The sequence below is a fragment of the Oncorhynchus keta genome, unplaced genomic scaffold (assembly GCF_023373465.1).
Source record: "Oncorhynchus keta strain PuntledgeMale-10-30-2019 unplaced genomic scaffold, Oket_V2 Un_contig_2208_pilon_pilon, whole genome shotgun sequence".
NCBI lineage: Eukaryota > Metazoa > Chordata > Actinopteri > Salmoniformes > Salmonidae > Oncorhynchus > Oncorhynchus keta.
The window spans coordinates 1-6130 of record NW_026282751.1 but is presented as its reverse complement, the minus strand read 5'-3'; the positions used below and the strand labels follow the sequence as shown (position 1 = coordinate 6130).

General features: G+C 56.7%; 1 long non-coding RNA gene across 2 annotated transcripts; it reads left to right on the top strand.

The window, feature by feature from the left end:
* Window positions 1-1856: 1856 nt before the first annotated feature.
* LOC127921359 (uncharacterized) lies at window positions 1857-5913 on the top strand. 2 transcript variants are annotated; one of them, XR_008108798.1, is made up of 3 exons: window positions 1857-1873; window positions 1946-2005; window positions 5821-5913. It is a non-coding gene; the product is annotated as an uncharacterized LOC127921359 (long non-coding RNA). The 2 variants fall into 2 exon arrangements; XR_008108797.1 differs by lacking the exon at window positions 5821-5913 and adding an exon at window positions 2058-2184 and having other exon boundaries at window positions 1926-2005.
* The last annotated feature ends 217 nt before the right edge of the window (window positions 5914-6130 follow it).

The following is a 6130-nucleotide window of genomic DNA, read 5'->3' as shown; positions in this document are numbered from 1 at the left end:
GTGTCGTGTCGTGTCCTGAGCTGAGGTGTCGTGTCCTGAGCTGAGGTGTCGTGTCCTGAGCTGAGGTGTCGTGTCGTTTCCTGAGCTGAGGTGTCGTGTCGTTTCCTGAGCTGAGGTGTCGTGTTGTTTCCTGAGCTGAGGTGTCGTGTTGTTTCCTGAGCTGAGGTGTCGTGTCGTTTCCTGAGCTGAGGTGTTGTGTTGTTTCCTGAGCTGAGGTGTTGTGTTGTTTCCTGAGCTGAGGTGTTGTGTTGTGTCCTGAGCTGAGGTGTTGTGTCCTGAGCTGAGGTGTTGTTTCCTGAGCTGAGGTGTTGTGTTGTTTCCTGAGCTGAGGTGTTGTGTTGTGTCCTGAGCTGAGGTGTTGTGTTGTGTCCTGAGCTGAGGTGTTGTGTTGTGTCCTGAGCTGAGGTGTTGTGTTGTGTCCTGAGCTGAGGTGTTTGTTGTGTCCTGAGCTGTGTCCTGAGCTGTTGTGTTGTGTCCTGAGCTGAGGTGTTGTGTCCTGAGCTGAGGTGTTGTGTCCTGAGCTGAGGTGTTGTGTCCTGAGCTGAGGTGTTGTGTCCTGAGCTGAGGTGTTGTGTCCTGAGCTGAGGTGTTGTGTCCTGAGCTGAGGTGTTGTGTCCTGAGCTGAGGTGTTGTGTCCTGAGCTGAGGTGTTGTGTCCTGAGCTGAGGTGTTGTGTGTCCTGAGCTGAGGTGTTGTGTCCTGAGCTGAGGTGTTGTGTCGTGTCCTGAGGTGTCGTGTCGTGTCGTGTCTGAGGTGTCGTGTCGTGAGCTGAAGTGTCGTGTCGTGTCGTGAGCTGAAGTGTCGTGTCCTGAGCTGAAGTGTCGTCGTGTCGTGTCCTGAGTGTCGTGTCGTGTCCTGTGAGTGTCGTGTCCTGAGCTGAAGTGTCGTGTCGTGTCGTGAGCTGAGGTGTCGTGTCCTGAGCTGAAGTGTCGTGTCGTGTCCTGAGCTGAAGTGTGTCGTGTCGTGTCCTGAGCTGAGGTGTCGTGTCGTGTCCTGAGCTGAGGTGTCGTGTCGTGTCCTGAGCTGAGGTGTCGTGTCGTGTCCTGAGCTGAGGTGTCGTGTCGTGTCCTGAGCTGAGGTGTCGTGTCGTGTCCTGAGCTGAGGTGTCGTGTCGTGAGCTGAGGTGTCGTGTCGTGTTCCTGAGCTGAGGTGTCGTGTCGTGTCCTGAGCTGAGGTGTCGTGTTGTTTCCTGAGCTGAGGTGTCGTGTTGTTTCCTGAGCTGAGGTGTTGTGTTGTTTCCTGAGCTGAGGTGTTGTGTTGTTTCCTGAGCTGAGGTGTTGTGTTGTTTCCTGAGCTGAGGTGTTGTGTTGTGTCCTGAGCTGAGGTGTTGTGTTGTTTCCTGAGCTGAGGTGTTGTGTTGTTTCCTGAGCTGAGGTGTTGTGTTGTTTCCTGAGCTGAGGTGTCGTGTCCTGAGCTGAGGTGTCGTGTCCTGAGCTGAGGTGTCGTGTCCTGAGCTGAGGTGTCGTGTCCTGAGCTGAGGTGTCGTGTCCTGAGCTGAGGTGTCGTGTCCTGAGCTGAGGTGTCGTGTCCTGAGCTGAGGTGTCGTGTCCTGAGCTGAGGTGTCGTGTCCTGAGCTGAGGTGTCGTGTCCTGAGCTGAGGTGTCGTGTCCTGAGCTGAGGTGTCGTGTCCTGAGCTGAGGTGTCGTGTCCTGAGCTGAGGTGTCGTGTTGTGTCCTGAGCTGAGGTGTCGTGTTGTTTCCTGAGCTGAGGTGTTGTGTTGTTTCCTGAGCTGAGGTGTTGTGTTGTTTCCTGAGCTGAGGTGTTGTGTTGTTTCCTGAGCTGAGGTGTTGTGTTGTGTCCTGAGCTGAGGTGTTGTGTCCTGAGCTGAGGTGTTGTGTCCTGAGCTGAGGTGTTGTGTTGTGTCCTGAGCTGTTGTGTTGTGTCCTGAGCTGTGTCCTGAGCTGTTGTGTTGTGTCCTGAGCTGAGGTGTTGTGTCCTGAGCTGAGGTGTTGTGTCCTGAGCTGAGGTGTTGTGTCCTGAGCTGAGGTGTTGTGTCCTGAGCTGAGGTGTTGTGTCCTGTGTTGTGTCCTGAGCTGAGGTGTTGTGTCCTGAGCTGAGGTGTTGTGTCCTGAGCTGAGGTGTTGTGTCCTGAGCTGAGGTGTTGTGTCCTGAGCTGAGGTGTTGTGTTGTGTCCTGAGGTGTCGTCGTGTCGTGTCCTGAGGTGTCGTCGTGTCGTGTCCTGAGGTGTCGTGTCGTGAGCTGAAGTGTCGTGTCGTGAGCTGAAGTGTCGTGTCGTGAGCTGAAGTGTCGTGAGCTGAAGTGTCGTGAGCTGAGGTGTCGTGTCGTGTCCTGAGCTGAAGTGTCGTGTCGTGTGTCGTGGTGTCCTGAGCTGAAGTGTCGTGTCCTGTGTCGTGTCGTGTCCTGAGCTGAAGTGTCGTGTCGTGTCGTGTCCTGAGCTGAGGTGTCGTGTCGTGTCCTGAGCTGAGGTGTCGTGTCGTGTCCTGAGCTGAGGTGTCGTGTCGTGTCCTGAGCTGAGGTGTCGTGTCGTGTCCTGAGCTGAAGTGTCGTGTCGTGTCCTGAGCTGAAGTGTCGTGTCGTGTCCTGAGCTGAGGTGTCGTGTCGTGTCCTGAGCTGAAGTGTCGTGTCGTGTCCTGAGCTGAAGTGTCGTGTCGTGTCCTGAGCTGAAGTGTCGTGTCGTGTCCTGAGCTGAGGTGTCGTGTCGTGTCCTGAGCTGAAGTGTCGTGTCGTGTCGTGAGCTGAAGTGTCGTGTCGTGTCCTGAGCTGAAGTGTCGTGTCGTGTCCTGAGCTGAAGTGTCGTGTCGTGTCCTGAGCTGAAGTGTCGTGTCGTGTCCTGAGCTGAAGTGTCGTGTCGTGTCCTGAGCTGAAGTGTCGTGTCGTGTCCTGAGCTGAAGTGTCGTGTCGTGTCCTGAGCTGAGGTGTCGTGTCGTGTCCTGAGCTGAGGTGTCGTGTCGTGTCCTGAGCTGAAGTGTCGTGTCGAGCTGAGTGTCCTGAGCTGAGTGTCGTGTCGTGTCCTGAGCTGAGGTGTCGTGTCGTGTCCTGAGCTGAGGTGTCGTGTCGTGTCCTGAGCTGAAGTGTCGTGTCGTGTCCTGAGCTGAGGTGTCGTGTCGTGTCCTGAGCTGAGGTGTCGTGTCGTGTCCTGAGCTGAAGTGTCGTGTCGTGTCCTGAGCTGAGTGTCGTGTCGTGTCCTGAGCTGAAGTGTCGTGTCGTGTCCTGAGCTGAGGTGTCGTGTCGTGTCCTGAGCTGAAGTGTCGTGTCGTGTCCTGAGCTGAAGTGTCGTGTCGTGTCCTGAGCTGAAGTGTCGTGTCGTGTCCTGAGCTGAAGTGTCGTGTCGTGTCCTGAGCTGAAGTGTCGTGTCGTGTCCTGAGCTGAAGTGTCGTGTCGTGTCCTGAGCTGAAGTGTCGTGTCGTGTCCTGAGCTGAAGTGTCGTGTCGTGTCCTGAGCTGAAGTGTCGTGTCGTGTCCTGAGCTGAGTGTGTCGTGTCGTGTCCTGAGCTGAAGTGTCGTGTCGTGTCCTGAGCTGAAGTGTCGTGTCGTGTCCTGAGCTGAGGTGTCGTGTCGTGTCCTGAGCTGAAGTGTCGTGTCGTGTCCTGAGCTGAGGTGTCGTGTCGTGTCCTGAGCTGAAGTGTCGTGTCGTGTCCTGAGCTGAGGTGTCGTGTCGGAGCTGTGTCGTGTCCTGAGCTGAGGTGTCGTGTCTGGTGTCGTGTCCTGAGCTGAGGTGTCGTGTCGTGTCGTGTCCTGAGCTGAGGTGTCGTGTCGTGTCCTGAGCTGAGGTGTCGTGTCGTGTCCTGAGCTGAGGTGTCGTGTGTGTCCTGAGGTGTCGTGTCGTGTCCTGAGCTGAGGTGTCGTGTCGTCGTGTCCTGAGGTGTCGTGTCGTGTCCTGAGCTGAGGTGTGTCCTGAGGTGTCGTGTCGTGTCCTGAGGTGTCGTGTCGTGTCCTGAGCTGAGGTGTCGTGTCGTGTCGTGTCTGAGGTGTCGTGTCGTGTCTGAGGTGTCGTGTCGTGTCCTGAGCTGAGGTGTCGTGTCCTGAGCTGAGGTGTCGTGTCGTGTCCTGAGCTGAGGTGTCGTGTCGTGTCCTGAGGTGTCGTGTCGTGTCCTGAGGTGTCGTGTCGTGTCCTGAGCTGTCGTGTCGTGTCCTGAGGTGTCGTGTCGTGTCCTGAGCTGTGTCGTGTCGTGTCCTGAGCTGTCGTGTCGTGTCGTGTCCTGAGCTGAGGTGTCGTGTCGTGTCCTGAGCTGAGGTGTCGTGTCGTGTCCTGAGCTGAGGTGTCGTGTCGTGTCCTGAGCTGAGGTGTCGTGTCGTGTCCTGAGCTGAGGTGTCGTGTCGTGTCCTGAGGTGTCGTGTCGTGTCCTGAGGTGTCGTGTCGTGTCCTGAGGTGTCGTGTCGTGTCCTGAGCTGAGGTGTCGTGTCGTGTCCTGAGGTGTCGTGTCGTGTCCTGAGGTGTCGTGTCGTGTCCTGAGGTGTCGTGTCGTGTCCTGAGGTGTCGTGTCGTGTCCTGAGGTGTCGTGTCGTGTCCTGAGGTGTCGTGTCGTGTCCTGAGGTGTCGTGTCGTGTCCTGAGGTGTCGTGTCGTGTCCTGAGGTGTCGTGTCGTGTCGTGTCCTGAGGTGTCGTGTCGTGTCGTGTCCTGTCGTGTCGTGTCGTGTCCTGAGCTGAGGTGTCGTGTCGTGTCCTGAGCTGAGGTGTCGTGTCGTTGTCGTGTCGTGTCCTGAGCTGAGGTGTCGTGTCGTGTCCTGAGCTGAGGTGTCGTGTCGTGTCCTGAGCTGAGGTGTCGTGTCGTGTCCTGAGCTGAGGTGTCGTGTCGTGTCCTGAGCTGAGGTGTCGTGTCGTGTCCTGAGCTGAGGTGTCGTGTCGTGTCCTGAGCTGAGGTGTCGTGTGTCGTGTCCTGAGCTGAGGTGTCGTGTCGTGTCCTGAGCTGAGGTGTCGTGTCGTGTCCTGAGCTGAGGTGTCGTGTCGTGTCCTGAGCTGAGGTGTCGTGTCGTGTCCTGAGCTGAGGTGTCGTGTTTCCTGAGCTGAGGTGTCGTGTCGTGTCCTGAGCTGAGGTGTCGTGTCGTGTCCTGAGCTGAGGTGTCGTGTCGTTTCCTGAGCTGAGGTGTCGTGTCGTGTCCTGAGCTGAGGTGTCGTGTCGTGTCCTGAGCTGAGGTGTCGTGTCGTGTCCTGAGCTGAGGTGTCGTGTCGTGTCCTGAGCTGAGCTGTTGTGTCGTGTCCTGAGCTGAGCTGTCGTGTCGTGTCCTGAGCTGAGGTGTCGTGTCCTGAGGTGTCGTGTCCTGAGCTGAGGTGTCGTGTCGTGTCCTGAGCTGAGGTGTCGTGTTGTCCTGAGCTGAGGTGTCGTGTCGTGTCCTGAGCTGAGGTGTCGTGTCCTGAGCTGAGGTGTCGTGTCCTGAGCTGAGGTGTCGTGTCCTGAGCTGAGGTGTCGTGTCCTGAGCTGAGGTGTCGTGTCGTGTCCTGAGCTGAGGTGTCGTGTCCTGAGCTGAGGTGTCGTGTCCTGAGCTGAGGTGTTGTGTCGTGTCCTGAGCTGAGGTGTTGTGTCGTGTCCTGAGCTGAGGTGTTGTGTCGTTTCCTGAGCTGAGGTGTTGTGTTGTTTCCTGAGCTGAGGTGTTGTGTTGTTTCCTGAGCTGAGGTGTTGTGTTGTTTCCTGAGCTGAGGTGTTGTGTTGTTTCCTGAGCTGAGGTGTTGTGTTGTTTCCTGAGCTGAGGTGTTGTGTCCTGAGCTGAGGTGTTTGTTGTGTCCTGAGCTGAGGTGTTTGTGTGTCCTGAGCTGAGGTGTTTGTGTGTCCTGAGCTGAGGTGTTTGTTGTGTCCTGAGCTGTTGTGTTGTGTCCTGAGCTGTTGTGTTGTGTCCTGAGCTGTTGTGTTGTGTCCTGAGCTGAGGTGTTGTGTCCTGAGCTGAGGTGTTGTGTCCTGAGCTGAGGTGTTGTGTCCTGAGCTGAGGTGTTGTGTCCTGAGCTGTTGTGTTGTGTCCTGAGTGTCGTGTCGTGTCCTGAGCTGTCGTGTGTCGTGTCCTGAGGTGTCGTGTCGTGAGCTGAAGTGTCGTGTCGTGTCGTGAGCTGAAGTGTCGTGTGTCGTGTCGTGTCCTGAGCTGAAGTGTCGTGAGCTGAAGTGTCGTGTCCTGAGTGTCGTGTCCTGAGCTGAAGTGTCGTGTCGTGTCGTGAGGTGTCGTGTCCTGAGCTGAAGTGTCGTG